Below are 17,608 nucleotides of genomic sequence, written 5' to 3' on the forward strand. Positions count from 1 at the left end.
TTCACAGACAGCGAATCATCAGTGTGGTAAGACTGCAACATAACTTGTCCAGTCTCTCTAGTCTGTAATTCAGTTTATCCCAAAGTAATATTCCACTCACATGTATGTCACTGTGCATGAGCAAATTGTTAAAAGGCACATAACGTTGAAACGAATTATGATAATATGTCTGGGTTCACTAAAACCATTTTCTGTCTAACTATCTATCTATCTATATATATATATATATATGGATTTGATACATAGATAGATTTGATCCATAGACAATAATCTCACGAAAAAATGGTTTTAGTGAACCCAGACATATTATCATATATATATACTACACACATCTAAAAATGTCACTAAGTAAACGTATTGATAAGATAAAGACTCAGACATGATATTAAACAGATTCTTTCTGGCGCTTCTTTCTCAAAAACATCATTCCTTAACTTAATGTACTACTCCGTCGTAATGATATGGTCATCAAAAATTACTTATTAAATCGGTATTATGTGATCATATATCAATTTGCAATTGTGTACAGCTGTGAATGAGCATTCATTTAAAATGCATGTAACCGTGAAACGAATTATGTTAATAAGCATTTTTTCGTGAGAGCTTAATTATTGTCTATGTACCATACATACATATGACTCACATTGTGTATTTTTACAATCATATCTGTAATGACTTGTGGTGTACTTGAAAATTGAAAATTCTCGACCGGGGCTAACTGACGGGTTCTTCCTCCTAATTGCCTACACCTTACGCTAAGAGACACATTTACCGTTTGAACATAATACACCAGCTAAAATGAATAGTATATTTTAAGAATAGATCACCTTTCATTATCCGTTCGTCGTATGCTTATCCATAATCCGATGCAGCAATACGTAGGATTTAAATTTAGGTGTATAGATATTGATTTGTTTCAATTTATCAACTGACTCGACCCATTCCACAAGTACATTCTGGGACCGAATAACCCATTAAAACAAAATAGTCTGGTGTCGCTAGTTGTTGTGAGTTGAGGTAAATTCTGTGTTTACCGAGCTAGTTGAGTTACATGATACCGTAACCGACGTGAATCGGCGGTAAGGTATGGCGTCGTAACCGACGTGAATCGGCGGTAAGGCATGGCGTCGTAACTGACGTGAATCGGCGGTAAGGTATGGCGTCGTAACCGACGTGAATCGGCGGTAAGGCATGGCGTCGTAACCGACGTGAATCGGCGGTAAGGCATGGCGTCGTAACCGACGTGAATCGGCGGTAAGGCATGGCGTCGTAACCGACGTGAATCGGTGGTAAGGTATGGCGTCGTAACCGACGTGAATCGGCGGTAAGGTATGGCGTCGTAACCGACGTGAATCGGCGGTAAGGCATGGCGTCGTAACCGACGTTAATCGGTGGTAAGGTATGGCTCGTAACCGACGTGAATCGGTGGTAAGGTATGGCGTCGTAACCGACGTGAATCGGCAGTAAGGTATGGCGTCGTAACCGACGTGAATCGGCGGTAAGGTATGGCGTCGTAACCGACGTGAATCGGCGGTAAGGCATGGCGTCGTAACCGACGTGAATCAGCGGAAAGGTATGGCGTCGTAACCGACGTGATTCGGCGGTAGGGTATGGCGTCGTAACCGACGTGATTCGGCGGTAAGGCATGGCGTCGTAACCGACGTGAACCGGCGGTAAGGCATGGCGTCGCAACCGACGTGAATCGGCGGTAAGGTATGGCGTCGTAACCGACGTGATTCGGCGGTAGGGTATGGCGTCGTAACCGACGTGATTCGGCGGTAGGGTATGGCGTCGTAACCGACGTGAATCGGCGGTAAGGTATGGCGTCGTAACCGACGTGAATCGGCGGTAAGGCATGGCGTCGCAACCGACGCGATTCGGCGGAAAGGCATGGCGTCGCAGTGGGGCGAACGCACGGGGTAGAGCAGCAACGGCCGCGTTGTTTGACTGCAGTATATTGTTAAATGCATAACTTTTAAAGTATTACACATTCCTTTGCCCAGAGACAGACATAATTCGTAGAGCACCAACGCCCGCCTCGGACAATTTTGTAACTACTCTAGCACGTTCACAGTGATTTGAATATGTTTGGAAGAACCCTGTAGCATGAGAAATGGTTGACACCATCTTGCCATATTTCATCACAGGTCATAATATTCATACAAGGTCGGGTAGCCGAGTGGTTAAAGCGTTCGGTTTTGATTCCCGACATGGGGTACAACGTGTGAAGCCCATTTCTGGTGTCCCGCCGAGATATTCTGGAATATTGCTCAAATCGGTGTAAAACCATACTCACTCACTCACTCTCTGTCAAATGGCCCACTGCGATTATGTCACAAACAGGCATATTCTGGAATATTGCTAAAAATGGTGTAAAACTATATTCACTCACTCGCTCTTTGACAAATGGTCCACTGTGATTATGTCACAAACAGGCATATTCTGGAATATTGCTAAAAACGGTGTAAAACCATACTCACTCACTCGCTCTTTGACAAATGGTCCACTGTGATTATGTCACAAACAGGCATATTCTGGAATATTGCTAAAAACGGTGTAAAACTATATTCACTCACTCACTCTTTAACAAATGGTCCACTGTGATTATGTCACAAACAGGCATATTCTGGAATATTGCTAAAAACGGTGTAAAACCATACTCACTCACTCACTCTTTGACAAATGGTCCACTGTGATTATGTCACAAACAGGCTCATGCCTCATCTTCCCAATGGTTGCTTGCAATTAAATAGCCCTCGCTAATGTAGTGAGCATCCATTGTCAAACTTTACGAACCCTGACATTCTGCAGGGTTACCGAGCGCATACAGAGATCAAATTATGTACCTGTCCTTATATTTGCAATGTATTTCATCAGATTTGATTGAGCAATGTTGCCTGTGCGTGGTCATGAAAGAAAAAAAGTGACGCACAACTGAATGATTCGGGTTGTATTTCTCTAAGTAATTCAAATGTAAAAATGCGTTAAATGTTTCCTATTAGTTTCTGGACCTGTGAATGTAAGGGAAATGTTTCATTTCTAAATAAGGTTTGAAAGTGTAAACTGTTCAAATTATTCCAAATGGTATGCATACGAAAGGCAATATAAATGTCATTAATTGTGGTTTTGTGTCGCTACCCTCTGTGATATATGACATAACACACCTGACTGGATGATGGAAAGGTTTGGACACTGGTATAAACATGTCCAACTTGCCACAAACTAAGCACGCATGTAAATAAAACCAAATGATATGAACTACTTGAAAATGTGTGTTATCTAAATATTGAATTACCTAAATGCTGCAAGGCACCTTCAGATGGTGTGCAGTACTTATGGCAACTACAAATTACCAAGACAGAATCTGTTATGTTACATGTATATTTCAAATTTGTCTTCAACAGTAGAAATGTACTAAAACTATAGGACTTACTTGAGTCAGTGAAATGCATATGTGCAACAGGTTGCGATGAAATTAAAACATAGATCAGCATATATAACATGAAAAAGATTAAATCTTCTATATAATACAAAAAGAAATATTACATTGTCATTATGGTGCTCCTCAAATTCGTAAACATGGCCTCGTTCCCTTGTTCAAGTGCTAAGATAGCTAACAACGGATATGTCCAACAACAAGAATGAAACCAAGCACTGCATATTGCTGTATCAAACAGAATTATCAGCATTTTATGCCCGGCATGCCGACAACTAAGCACTTCATGCAGATCATGTATATGACAGCTTTATTATATATATAGTTATCTGGTTACACCTAAATATGACCCGACAGTGGTTTTTACGCATTTGTAAATAGGTTATACCAAAAATACGGAATGCTAAACGGAACATGGTTATAATGGGACTTTAAAGGTGATCGTGATCGGTAAATACAAAATATGGAACACAAAATGAACAGTGATTTAAAAGGCTTATACTTGTACGAATTGGTATAACCAAAAAAATGAAATGTATGAAATGGAATGTGACAGACATTTACTGTTGTGATGTCATGTAAAGGTATTACACCAACGTTGGAAATAAACATTAGTGATACAGGCATATTGTACAATGCCTCTAAGTACATGAAAATACCTTAGCGGTTAGCGGGGACCCAATCTAACCCGGGCCACTAGATCCATTTAGTTCCCTCGCATAAACCAGCATAGGTTATTGGGGACCAAATCTAACCCGGACCACCCGATCTATTTACCTCCCTCGCATAAACCAGCATAGGTTAGTGGGGACCCAATCTAACCCGGACCACCCGATCCATTTAGCTCCCTCGCATAAACCAGCATAGGTTAGTGGGGACCAAATCCACCCCGGAATCCCAAAATGTGTGTTATAATATCTCCCATTGCTGTGATATGAAGCAAACAATATTTGGTATACATTTGTACCTCAGTCACCTTGTCTTAACGTCTTCGTGTTTTGTGTTGTCTTGCTCTGTGTTCTGGTGTGTTTTGGAATTAAAATATTTAGAAGACTGTTTATCTTTGACATTAATCAAATTATTTTGTATTTAACCTAGGAACAGACGCCCATGTGTTCGCTACCTGTTTTCATGGGAATCCTATTTATTCCTGTATTTACCCATACATTATTCAGGTTCATATTCTGATACCAACCATATGATTTTCTTGCGGGCAAATAAGCCAAACAAGGGTTAACCGGTAACGATGCATGACAATGGTTCATCACATGTTTATCATAAACAGAATAACGTTATGATGTTTGATGTTGAGTCAGGAACAGCTGACACCGTACAATCCTACTTCATCTTGCAGTCAGCAGTACGATCTCCAGGAATTAATATACATTTAAAGTAGATAGATAGATATACCACTTGTAATCACCCATTAAATATTGCCATAAGACATGTACATACTTGGATATTTTTGTGCATCACCAGTAGACCTAAGGTGTTAAATTCTTGATGACTATTTATTAGTCATTATTTTAATGTGCAGCTGTGTTCATTCCTTATCTTAAAATACTACTCCGTCGCAACGATATACTCATAAAATTACTTATTAAAACGAAATTGCCTTCATACTTATTTAAAAAGGATTGATGATATTGGGTGACATATATGTCAATCGATACTTGGACCAGGAGTGTGCCTACATCATGTTCTGATCGTCTATCGTGCTTTCCTAATTCATAAGGCAACGGGATATAAGACACAACATTCTTCCACCTTGACCTTCACGTTGCACGTGTAATTAGCCTCTTTTTGGCGTGTAGTAGTTACATTTTCCGCACTCGTTAGCATTAGCTAGATCTAGTACATACTAACATTGGACTGTGTAAATCATTGTTATGATAATTGGTTGTCATCACGTCTGCAATTTTCTCAGATATGACTGTTACAACAATCTAAAATCAGCAGTATTGCCAGACAATGAAACTTCAGGTAAGACAGCCGTTTACTACTTCATCTAGGCATGACCAGCAGAAGCGATGTTTTATATATCACTGACTGACTGAGTATGGTTTTACGCCGCTTTTAGCAATATTCCAGCAACATCACGGCGGGGGACGTTTTATATATCAAGAAAGGAATTGCTAGTGTATGCCATAAGGGATTGTTTTTTTAAAGTAAGGCTTACATGTAACAGGTTTATGAGTAACTGGGATACTAGACGGTCCGTATGCTTCCCTGTTATTGTTGTTGTTGCATTAAGTGTTAAGAGGTCGCCTTCTGCCTAAGCAATTTCGGCTGACCTGTCCCTCTTTTGGACTCCTGTGTGTGAGTAGGGTACACATATCTATTGTGAGTTTGGTATTCACATAATTTCTGTTTTTGTATTGATATGATTTCTATTTTCTTATATTGATATGATTTCAATTTTATCCTGGGCTGCTCTGTTTATATACGTTCGAGTAGCTGTCCATCTCTCACAAATAGAGTTAGTTTGGCCTTCGCTATTGCATCTCTTGGCTTTAGGAGATCTATGACAGATAGCGGATCTAACTGCAATTCTTGTTTTAACCTAGCCCGGGCTGGGGCATGGTCTTGACATTCTAGTAACACTTGAGCAATGGTTTCAGCCTGATTGCAAGATGAACAAACCTTGTCATAGTGCTTTTTGTGACCGAGTCTGAGGAGTGAGATAGCATTATGAGAAAGTAATGAAAAAAATTTGGAGGTTTTCATAATTGAAAACAAAGGGGAGTTTGGAAAGTAACAGCGATGAGCACCACATCACTCTGGGTAACCTCCGATGCACATGTGGGGATTAGGGTTCTGGGATTAGAATTGGTCCCCATAAACATACATGTATACTTGTCATACGAGGCGACTTAATGCTTCGGGTTGTCAGGCCGGTGAATTGGTTGATTGCGTGTTGTCGTACCCAGACGATGTGTTGCTCATAATATCAATCACTTGTTGGTCTGGTACAGACTCAATAAATTCCAAGCTGTTGTCATATAGCTGAACTATTGCTCAGAGCGGATAGCAACAAGGCAAATAACCAAACAAGGCCTTCCACGTGCATTTTCTAGTAGACCATATTGAAAGTTGTTTTGCGCAATTAACTGAATAAGTAGATCTACTTCATGTAAAACTATTTGTGCTGTGCTTATGGTGATAACCGATGTGATTGTATTCCAAGTAAAACAGAACCTTTGTAAAAGGTTGGAAAAAAAGAGTCCAGGTTTTCACTTTTCGCTGTTCTTAACTTGTTTACCACGACGTAATAGGGACACGTTTACTTCTACGCAATTGGGGCATGCTCATTCAATACAGACATGTTTACCTCTTCCCAATAGGGATATGTTTACCCCTACACAGTCGACCTTCTCTTAATCCTCTTCACAATAGGGATATGTTTACCCTTACACAGTCGACCTTCTCTTAACCCTCTTCACAATAGGGATATGTTTACCCCTACACAGTCGACCTTCTCTTAATCCTCTTCACAATAGGGATATGTTTACCCCTACACAGTCGACCTTCTCTTAATCCTCTTCACAATAGGGACATCTCTTCCTCACGCAATAGGAACATGTTTTCTTCTACGCTGGGATTGTGTGTCGGGATTACATACGATTTCCAGGAATAGATAGATAGATAGATAGATAGATAGATAGATAGATAGATAGATAGATAGATAGATAGATAGATAGATAGATAGATAGATAGATAGATAGATAGATATACCAGATTTATCACCGGTTACATATTGCCATATGACATGTACATTCTAGGATATTTGGTGCATCTCCAGTAGACCTAAGAATATATAAAGGGGTGTTAAATTCTTTTATTAGTATTTATTATTTATTAGTCATTATTTAAATGTGCAGCTGTGTTCATTCCTTAACTTAATGTACTACTCCGTCGTAACGATACAAACATGAAATTACTTATTAAAACGAAATTGTCTTCATAATAATTCAAAAACGATTAATGATATTGGATGACATATATGACCCATGGTATTAAATCGTGCGGCATTATTCATAACGCAACGGGATATAATAAACAAACGTTCTTCCAACAGGGTGCCTAATATCTGAAAAGTTACTTTACCTACACCATATTTCCATTATGAAAAATAGTCATATTGATGAATGTTTTTTCAAAATACGTCATATGGGTGTTACTGAATATAGTGTAACGTACGTTACAATTGGTAACGTACATTTCACTTAATTGTCAACTAAATATTTGGTCACATTTATACGATATCTTCCGAAGTAAATGTTATCTTTAGAAGGACATGTTGATATAACTGTATTCATTCAAACTAATACCATTCTTATTGTGCATGTTTCTTGAGTCATGAGACATTCTGATGAAGTTCAATGAAATTCGAAGATGGAAAGGACATGTTCCAACTCTCAACACTATGCTTCAAATGGTCTTGGCAGAAACTTATAGCTGCACATCTGTAGAGTAAATTGAAAGTGCCCACTGGAATCAGACAAGTGTTACGTTGTTTTCAGTCGTAACTTACTAAAAGATGATGTGTAACTGCATCAAAGTTTCGTTGCAGTCTCAGGGCAACGCAAAGAATGACTGACGAGGCTCATCCAGCTGTTGTCACTGTCCACAACACCAGACTGTAGCTATTGTCATTGACAACACAAGGATGGAACTATTGTCACTCTCCTCAAAACTGAAATACCAGAATGTAACTATTGTCCCTTCCAACAAGACTGAAACACCAGAATGTAACTATTGTCACTGTCCACAAAACTGAAACACCAGAATGAAACTATTGTCACTGTCCATATGGCTGGAACACCAGAATGTAGCTATTGTCACTGACCGCATGACTAAAACGCCGGAATGTAGCTGCTGAAACTGTCCATATGACTGAAACACAAGAATGTACCAATTGTCATTGCCCACAAGACTGAAACGCCATTATGTAGCTTTTGTCACTGTCCATATGGCTGGAACACCGGAATGTAGCTATTGTCACTGACCGCATGACTGAAACACCAGAATGTAGCTATTGCCACTGTCCAGAAGGCTGAACGATTAGAATCTAGCTGTTGTCACTGTCCACGAGACAATTATCAGTTTACGGATTTATAATATCTGTGTGAAAAATCCTGGTCTTCCTAGGTTCTATACACATGATTGAACTTCATCTATGCCTCTTTTTCCTCTTCTCTGACGGCCATGCAGTTTCCATTCACATTTGTTATGGCTCTCAGTCGAACCCTGAAACACCAGAATAGCTATTGTCACTGTCCACATGATTGAAACACCAGAATGTAATTATTGGAGGGCTGGAGTTCCGTACATCGTGCTCCCGAACAAGGAGTTCCTGGTAGTGCGTCATGTGTAAGCCATTTTGTCACCGGTGGGGCAGGATACGCTCATCTTTTCTTTGTGAACACATGGTATCAGCCCAACGTGATGAGCATCAAGGCATGGTGTAAATGTGTTATCAGTTTACTGACTATACTTAGGTACAAGGTATCTATACAGCTTGCCCAATGCATGCAATGTGCAAACATTTATCTGCTCAATGCATGCAGTGGGCAATAGTTGTGAATGAATTATAATTCTCCAAATATTTCACAATATGGGCAACCTACTTGCTCATTTCAAGGTGCCTAATATCTGAAAAGTTACTTTATCTACAATATGGGCAACCTACTTGCTCATTTCAAGGTGCCTAATATCTGAAAAGTTACTTTATCTACAATATGGGCAACCTACTTGCTCATTTCGCGAAATGGGCAGGTAATTGTGCTGCCCAAAGCACGCAGGTGAAATTGGTATTGTTTTACATGTTTTGTTTTTTAATAAAGAAAACTCTATTATTAAGTATATAAACTGTTATAAATAACAACCAAATAAATATTTGATCTTAAGAACTTTATTTTCTCAATAAAAACATATGTCAAGCAGTGAATCACATCACCGCTCAGTTGAGTCACAGTTTGCACAGGGTTTGTGGTTATGGCATGCACTATTGCACCGCACAGTTGAGTCACAGTTTGCACAGGGTTTGTGGTTATGGCATGCACTATTGCACCGCACAGTTGAGTCACAGTTTGCACAGGGTTTGTGGTTATGGCATGCACTATTGCACCGCACAGTTCAGTCACAGTTTGCACAGGGTTTGTGGTTATGGCATGCACTATTGCACCGCACAGTTCAGTCACAGTTTGCACAGGGTTTGTGGTTATGGCATGCACTATTGCACCGCACAGTTCAGTCACAGTTTGCACAGGGTTTGTGGTTATGGCATGCATTAATGCAACGCTCAGTTTCTGTGTGTGCGTGTCGGAGTGACTCTACTACTGTTTCCTTGGTCACCATGTACTTGCAGTCCTTCTTTTTCACTTTGTCAAACAAGGGAACACTTAGTCAAGAGGTTGTATTCCCTACTTAGCATGGGTTGTCCGGTCTTCCCTCGCCTGAGGACGTCAATAACTTTCTGTTCATATTCAGAGGACCACAGGGCAGAACAACCAGTTACGTCGTCATCCGTAGGCATGTGAAAAATATCATGTTTTTGGCCAGAACTTATACTTCCAAGTAGAGACTGCTGCAGTGCATCAATTGTTCCCCGCCATATAATGTCATAAGCAGAGGAAGGACGTGTAAGCAATTGGAGGAGATGATTGCTGTAAAGTACAAACTGGTAGTGATTAATGTAGTTATCTTTGGAAAGCACAATAAAGAAAACAGTGTCTTTAACCGGCCCTGTAAGGCAGATAATATAAAAACCAATAACATAATTTTTTTATTGATTACAAGTCCTGTATAGATAACACAACAAATGTTATTATTAAACATGCTTTGTCTGCAAATATCAATATGATGGCTCGGTTAAATAACACACACTTTGGAAATAGTAAACACAAATAAATGCAATGAATCCACAGTAAATAAACTTCAGTCCAAATGTAAAAGTATTTTCGCGCATTCATTAAAGGATTCCCATTTATCCAACAGCGTTAAGAACACAAAGGTTGGTCAAGTTATCTCTAAATATTGAATAAAATATTGTAAAAACAAAGCTCACAGGTCATATTTCTCAAAACTTCATTTAAGTAATGACAAGCTAAAAATTGAACTGGTAGATATACAACACCAACCCCAATGGATCAACGCCTCTGTGGAACATTAGAAGTCATTACTGTCTTGTATAAGATATAAACAAGAAAGAGAATCACAAAAAATCCTCAATCATGATAAAGAATTTGGTATAATGTATTAAAACGAACAATTCTTCATATTTTTACCAACTGTTATCCAGAAAGAATTTCTAAGATCTGTTATCATATCTACAATTATCAACAAATTCCTTGTATGTACAACATTACTATACTTTTGCTCGTTCTCAAAACTGTCAATACAATAAACCACGCAGACCCGTAAACGGTGCAATTAGATGAAAGGTGAACATGTTTACGTTAACAAAACACCTCTCAAAGATGGAGAAACTAATTGTAACTAAACGTAATACAATGAACACCTTTTAAAAGGATAAACTGTTTCATTCATTCAGGTAAATTGATATCAACACAATACACTGTATACAGTTATACATAACCCAACCCATGCTTGTAAGCAGGAAATACAATGTTGTGAGTAGATATAGTTCAGCGAAGATCATCGTTTAGTAATTATGAACAAAAATAGCAATGGTTGATCGCATCTATCTGGTGCACATTAAAGTCGGCATCTGTTCAGATGTATTATTTTCGAGCCGCATTTTATTTTTGTTTTACAGCAGTTAAGAAACCATATGATTAGTAATTTATAATTTAATGTTGATTCAACAGAACAGATCTTTGTAAAACAAGATCAGAATAGATCATCATAATATATAAAGATGTCACATACTTGACTTTAGTTGTCTACATGCCAAGTATAAAGTGCTGTGAATTTTGTTTGATACAGCAATATGCATTGCTTGGTTTCATTCTATTTCTTAGGCATAGCTGCTGAAGCTATCTGAGTCCCAGAAAATGGGAACGACAGCCGTGGCGTTAAGATCTTGTTTAACTAGACGCAGCTAACAAACTTGAGAGAAACATGATGACCGTTATGATGACAATGTAATATTTTATTAATTTGAGACCTCGTTTTGACATATCAGAATCATTCGTTCTTCAATGTCATTGCATAAAAGTATCAAAATAAGAAAATACGACCATGAACAACAAAACAAAATCATGGTGGTGTTTTCACATTGGATCGGGAACTTTCTCTACAATTTTGCACTCATCTCATTTATGCTAATGTAACTAAAATGCTGTTCAAAATGGCGTTCCCTCACTTTTTTATCGGAGTAATTATTCGTCAAATGAAACTACATATATTCGGGTTCATCTAGTTTCCTACTCTTCTCCACGTCATTTAAATGTATCAACACACGTTGAGGTACATGTGAGTGGGATATTACATTAGGATAATAAATATTACAGACTGAACAGAAGGTTTACATTGCTGTTATTCCAAAGGATCCTCATCTCCACTGAATACAAATTAAGGTAAGTAAATATAGTACACATTTTGACGTATTTTGAATTGAAATGAAGTGTGGAACATACAATTACAAGCTGTATATGTACAGATTGTAAAAGATGCAAGTCTCTATCAGAAAATGACAAATCCCACCGGATCCCACCAATTCGAACATCATCATCTATTACTTTAAGTCCAACTTGATGAGAGAATTTCTATCTAATCTATCTGTCCGTATACAAGATTAGTTATTGGACATGCAAAACTATGCTATGGAATTGGCATTCGGAACTTTGTATTTCTATATTAGATACACACCACTATGAACAGGGTCAAAATCAAACTTGTTGCCATGGAAACAGAACATATTTAAATTCTAAAAAGATGCAAAAAGGCACCGGTTGACAACCTGGTCTTTGTGTGTGCAAAGTTTTAAGTAAGGGTACCTATTAATTTTAGGGATAGTGTGCGGACAAACACACTATTATGAATAGCGTCAAAGTCAAACTTGTTGCCATGGAAATAGAAACCATGTAAAGTCTAAACACCCCTAAGTAGCAAACGTCACCATACGACAAACTGTTCTTTGTGTGAGCCAAGTCTCACAAAAGAATACCTATTAGTTTTTAGAGATATGGTCCGAAGAAACACACCACTATGAACAGAATCAAAGTCAAACTTCTTGCCATGGAAACAGGGATTTATTTTTAAATCCTAAAAAGCAGCAGGCACCACTTCAGCCCTTGATTAATACATGTACCAAGTTTGGATGAAAAATGTTGAATGAGTTCTGTTTCGGAAACGAAACTTACCTCCGTTTCAGCTAAGTCTAACATATTTCCATGGAAACAGGGGGAAAATAAATGTTGAAAAAAAACCTAAATAGCAAAAGGCACAACTTCAGCCCTTGGGTAATACGTGTACCAGGTTTGGATGAAAGTCTTTAGCAGTTTTCATGCTCCGGAAACCACACCTACCCCTCCCTTAGCAGTTTTCATGCTTCGGAAACCACACCTACCCCTCCCTTAGCAGTTTCCATGCTCCGGAAACCACACCTACCCCTCCCTTAGCAGTTTTCATGCTCTGGAAATCCACTCCCTTAGCAGTTTTCATGCTCCGGAAACCACACCTACCCCTCCCTTAGCAGTTTTCATGCTCTGGAAATCCACTCCCTTAGCAGTTTTCATGCTCCGGAAACCACACCTACCCCTCCCTTAGCAGTTTTCATGCTCCGGAAACCACACCTACCCCTCCCTTAGCAGTTTTCATGCTCCGGAAACCACACCTACCCCTCCCTTAGCAGTTTTCATGCTCCGGAAACCACACCTACCCCTCCCTTAGCAGTTTTCATGCTCCGGAAACCACACCTACCCCTCCCTTAGCAGTTTTCATGCTCCGGAAACCACACCTACCCCTCCCTTAGCAGTTTTCATGCTCCGGAAACCACACCTACCCCTCCCTTAGCAGTTTTCATGCTCCGGAAACCACACCTACCCCTCCCTTAGCAGTTTTCATGCTCCGGAAACCACACCTACCCCTCCCTTAGCAGTTTTCATGCTCCGGAAACCACACCTACCCCCCCCTTAGCAGTTTTCATGCTCTGGAAATCCACTCCCTTAGCAGTTTCCATGCTCCGGAAACCACACCTACCCCTCCCTTAGCAGTTTTCATGCTCTGGAAATCCACTCCCTTAGCAGTTTCCATGCTCCGGAAACCACACCTACCCCTCCCTTAGCAGTTTTCATGCTCTGGAAATCCACTCCCTTAGCAGTTTTCATGCTTCGGAAACCACACCTACCCCTCCCTTAGCAGTTTCCATGCTCCGGAAACCACGCCTACCCCTCCCTTAGCAGTTTTCATGCTCCGGAAACCACACCTACCCCTCCCTTAGCAGTTTTCATGCTCCGGAAACCACGCCTACCCCTCCCTTAGCAGTGTTCATGCTCCGGAAACCACACCTACCCCTCCCTTAGCAGTTTTCATGCTCCGGAAACCACACCTACCCCTCCCTTAGCAGTTTTCATGCTCCGGAAACCACACCTACCCCTCCCTTAGCAGTTTTCATGCTCTGAAAACCACACCTACCCCTCCCTTAGCAGTTTTCATGCTCTGAAAACCACACCTACCCCTCCCTTAGCAGTTTCCATGCTTCGGAAACCACACCTACCCCTCCCTTAGCAGTTTTCATGCTTCGGAAACCACACCTACCCCTCCCTTAGCAGTTTTCATGCTCTGGAAACCACGCCTACCCCTCCCTTAGCAGTTTCCATGCTCCGGAAACCACACCTACCCCTCCCTTAGCAGTTTCCATGCTCCGGAAACCACACCTACCCCTCCCTTAGCAGTTTTCATGCTCCGGAAACCACACCTACCCCTCCCTTAGCAGTTTCCATGCTCCGGAAACCACACCTACCCCTCCCTTAGCAGTTTTCATGCTCCGGAAACCACACCTACCCCTCCCTTAGCAGTTTCCATGCTCCGGAAACCACACCTACCCCTCCCTTAGCAGTTTTCATGCTCCGGAAACCACACCTACCCCTCCCTTAGCAGTTTTCATGCTCCGGAAACCACACCTACCCCTCCCTTAGCAGTTTTCATGCTCTGGAAACCACACCTACCCCTCCCTTAGCAGTTTTCATGCTCCGGAAACCACACCTACCCCTCCCTTAGCAGTTTTCATGCTCCGGAAACCACACCTACCCCTCCCTTAGCAGATTTCATGCTCCGGAAACCACACCTACCCCTCCCTTAGCAGTTTTCATGCTCTGGAAACCACACCTACCCCTCCCTTAGCAGTTTTCATGCTCTGGAAACCACACCTACCCCTCCCTTAGCAGTTTTCATGCTCTGGAAACCACACCTACCCCTCCCTTAGCAGTTTTCATGCTCCGGAAACCACACCTACCCCTCCCTTAGCAGTTTTCATGTTCCGGAAACCACACCTACCCCTCCCTTAGCAGTTTTCATGCTCCGGAAACCACACCTACCCCTCCCTTAGCAGTTTTCATGCTCTGGAAACCACACCTACCCCTCCCTTAGCAGTTTTCATGCTCTGGAAACCACACCTACCCCTCCCTTAGCAGTTTTCATGCTCCGGAAACCACACCTACCCCTCCCTTAGCAGTTTTCATGCTCTGGGAACCACACCCACACCTACTCCCTCCCCTAAGTCCGAATTGTTTCCATTGAAATCTAGAAAAATAAAAATGCAAAAAATCGACAAATAGAAAAAGGCATCTCTTCAGGATCTGTTTGATATATCTGCCAAATTGTCTTGAAAGATATGGAACTGTTTTTGAGTTGCGCTCCGGAAACGAAATCCACTCCCTTATGAGTACAAGTACAAGAGAAAACTAAATACACACAAATAGCAAAAGGCACAGGGTCCCCACACCACACATAGTTGGAAATAGCCGGGCTAACTAACCCCAGCGGTTTCTCACAGGTTATATTCTGCCTGACAACTATACTCGTGGACTCTCGAGGAAGAGTGGGGAATCACATGTACAGAGGATGTCATGCAATTTGAAAGGTTAACCTGACTGGTAATATTTCAACATGAACTACATTATTAGTCAAAGTTTGTAAGTACAGAGATGCCATTTAAGCATAACATTCCAGGAATCAAGCCATGTGTTATATTTGAACTATTATCAACACATTTGAAACAAGGAAAATATAAAAAATGTCAGAGTGAAATATATTTATATCAAGCATCAATTTACCGTTGAATGTCAATCTTTTTCTATTTTCTATTCTTTCAGGAGCTCATTCACGAGAATGGAACAAAATTATTTTATGTAAAATGTTATATTAAAATGCATTGACCGTACCATACCATTACTGAATTTATCATCGAAGTTTCTAATTAATAATTTTCACATTGTAGTCTTACATGCAAGCATTTCAAGTGGTAAATTTAAAATACAAACCATTTGTTGCTGGTACAGCTGTGCACGTCAGAAAACTGGTACTGTGTAACTTCATCAGTTCTAGTGGCTGAGTGATGTGGGCTTTCTCGCTGTGCACTGGATCCCTGCCCTGCAATAGTTCGGCAAACGCCTTCTCGGTACTTTTGTTAAACACCCACTCCTTATCTTTAATCATTCCTTTAATTAATTAATGTTAAACTTTTCCGCTTCCTCCCCCCTGCCCCTCTATAAAATATCCACAGCGGCGGGGAAAATTGAGATGAAAAAACGTTTTATTATTTCACGTCGGAATGAAAATTCAGGGAGGGCGGGAGATGGGGAACACAGAACAAAAACATGGACAGCCTATTATTCAATTCGATACTCACAATTGACAGATGTTGTTAGTGTCTAATACATCATACATGCATCCCGACACCAGACGTATATTTATAGGATATTCAACGAGCTTCCTATTTTATATCAACATTATGTCCTGAGTGCAATAATATTAACCTTCTCCCTACTTCCGGCATGCGCACAATAACCTCCCTGCCACTTAAATATATAGACTGCACACTTCGGTCATAAAGAGAAAGTGGCGTAAACCGGGTTCTCTTACTTCCTTACCCCTGAAATAAGACTTGTTGAACAAATGGAAGTGTTGACGCTTTTAATAGTAAACCAACCAAGCATTTTAACAGCAGGCTACGAGGAGCTTCCTATTTCATACCGACTTTATGACCTGAGTGTAATAATATTTATCCGTCCGTAGCTTTATCTAGGGACAGAGAATACATATATATGGGACAAACAACTGGAATGAAATGGGAACGACTTTTGTTTCCTATTCATTACCAACTTATTCATTCTCCAACAAATTTTGGCAGAATCTACACCAATACAATACAATTATCACCTAGGGGTCGCCCTGTTACCTACCATACAACACTTGCTATGTGTGTCCTCATAATGAGCTACAATATGTGCAAAGTGTAAACACAGAGTGGCATCACTCTTCCAACATACCAGAACCATTAACGGACCGACCATTTGATATCATGGGGGACTCGAATATTGTTGATTGCGGGGTTAAACTATAACTCGTTCCCAAAAACAATAGGGGGAAAAAAGTTTAAAAAAAGAAAATTTCGTTCGACATGCAAGCTCCCTAAAAAAAATTTGCGATAAAGAGAAATATGTTCGTCACCTACTTTCAGAAGAAAAACATGGATGTCTTGAAACCGTGGCCAATAAATGTCTGTTCCCTGACAAAAAGTCCTGTACCAATATTGTTTCTCCTGAGGCAGGTGCAGATGGATGGTTTTGGGTTTCTTTCGGAAATTGAAAACAAGAAAGAAATGCAATTTTATTTTACACAAACGAAGTCTTACCCCCAAAATGCAAATAGTATTTTTTTAAATAAATAACTCCAGGGTCTCTTTATATCTTGCTAAATATACATCACTGAATATTTGGAAGTTACCAGAGTTTTTTTGTTTTGTTGTTGTTGTTTTTTTGTTGTGTTTTTTCGCACGGCGTTTGAGGAAAACAAATTTGATTACTTTAGGTGACAAACACATACAAAATTCTCATAATTATTGTTACCAAAACATTCAATGATAACAAAAGCTATTTTTATGTATTTTTCAAGATGGCGTTAAGGACCTGTATGAAGGCCAACCTGATGCTGATCCTCACTGTCATGTCTGCAGTAATGGGAGAGACCATCGGGTTGCTGTGT

General features: G+C 40.2%; 1 long non-coding RNA gene across 1 annotated transcript; it reads right to left on the bottom strand.

Moving 5' to 3' along the window:
• Window positions 1–9,883: 9,883 nt before the first annotated feature.
• LOC139473911 (uncharacterized) lies at window positions 9,884–17,153 on the bottom strand. The gene is made up of 3 exons (XR_011653972.1): window positions 17,079–17,153; window positions 15,886–15,994; window positions 9,884–10,104 (listed from the first exon to the last, which is right to left on the bottom strand). It is a non-coding gene; the product is annotated as an uncharacterized lncRNA (long non-coding RNA).
• Window positions 17,154–17,608: the final 455 nt, after the last annotated feature.

The sequence above is a fragment of the Haliotis cracherodii genome, unplaced genomic scaffold (genome assembly GCF_022045235.1).
Source record: "Haliotis cracherodii isolate W230 unplaced genomic scaffold, xgHalCrac1.p SCAF_3, whole genome shotgun sequence".
In the NCBI taxonomy this organism is placed as follows: Eukaryota; Metazoa; Mollusca; class Gastropoda; order Lepetellida; family Haliotidae; genus Haliotis; species Haliotis cracherodii.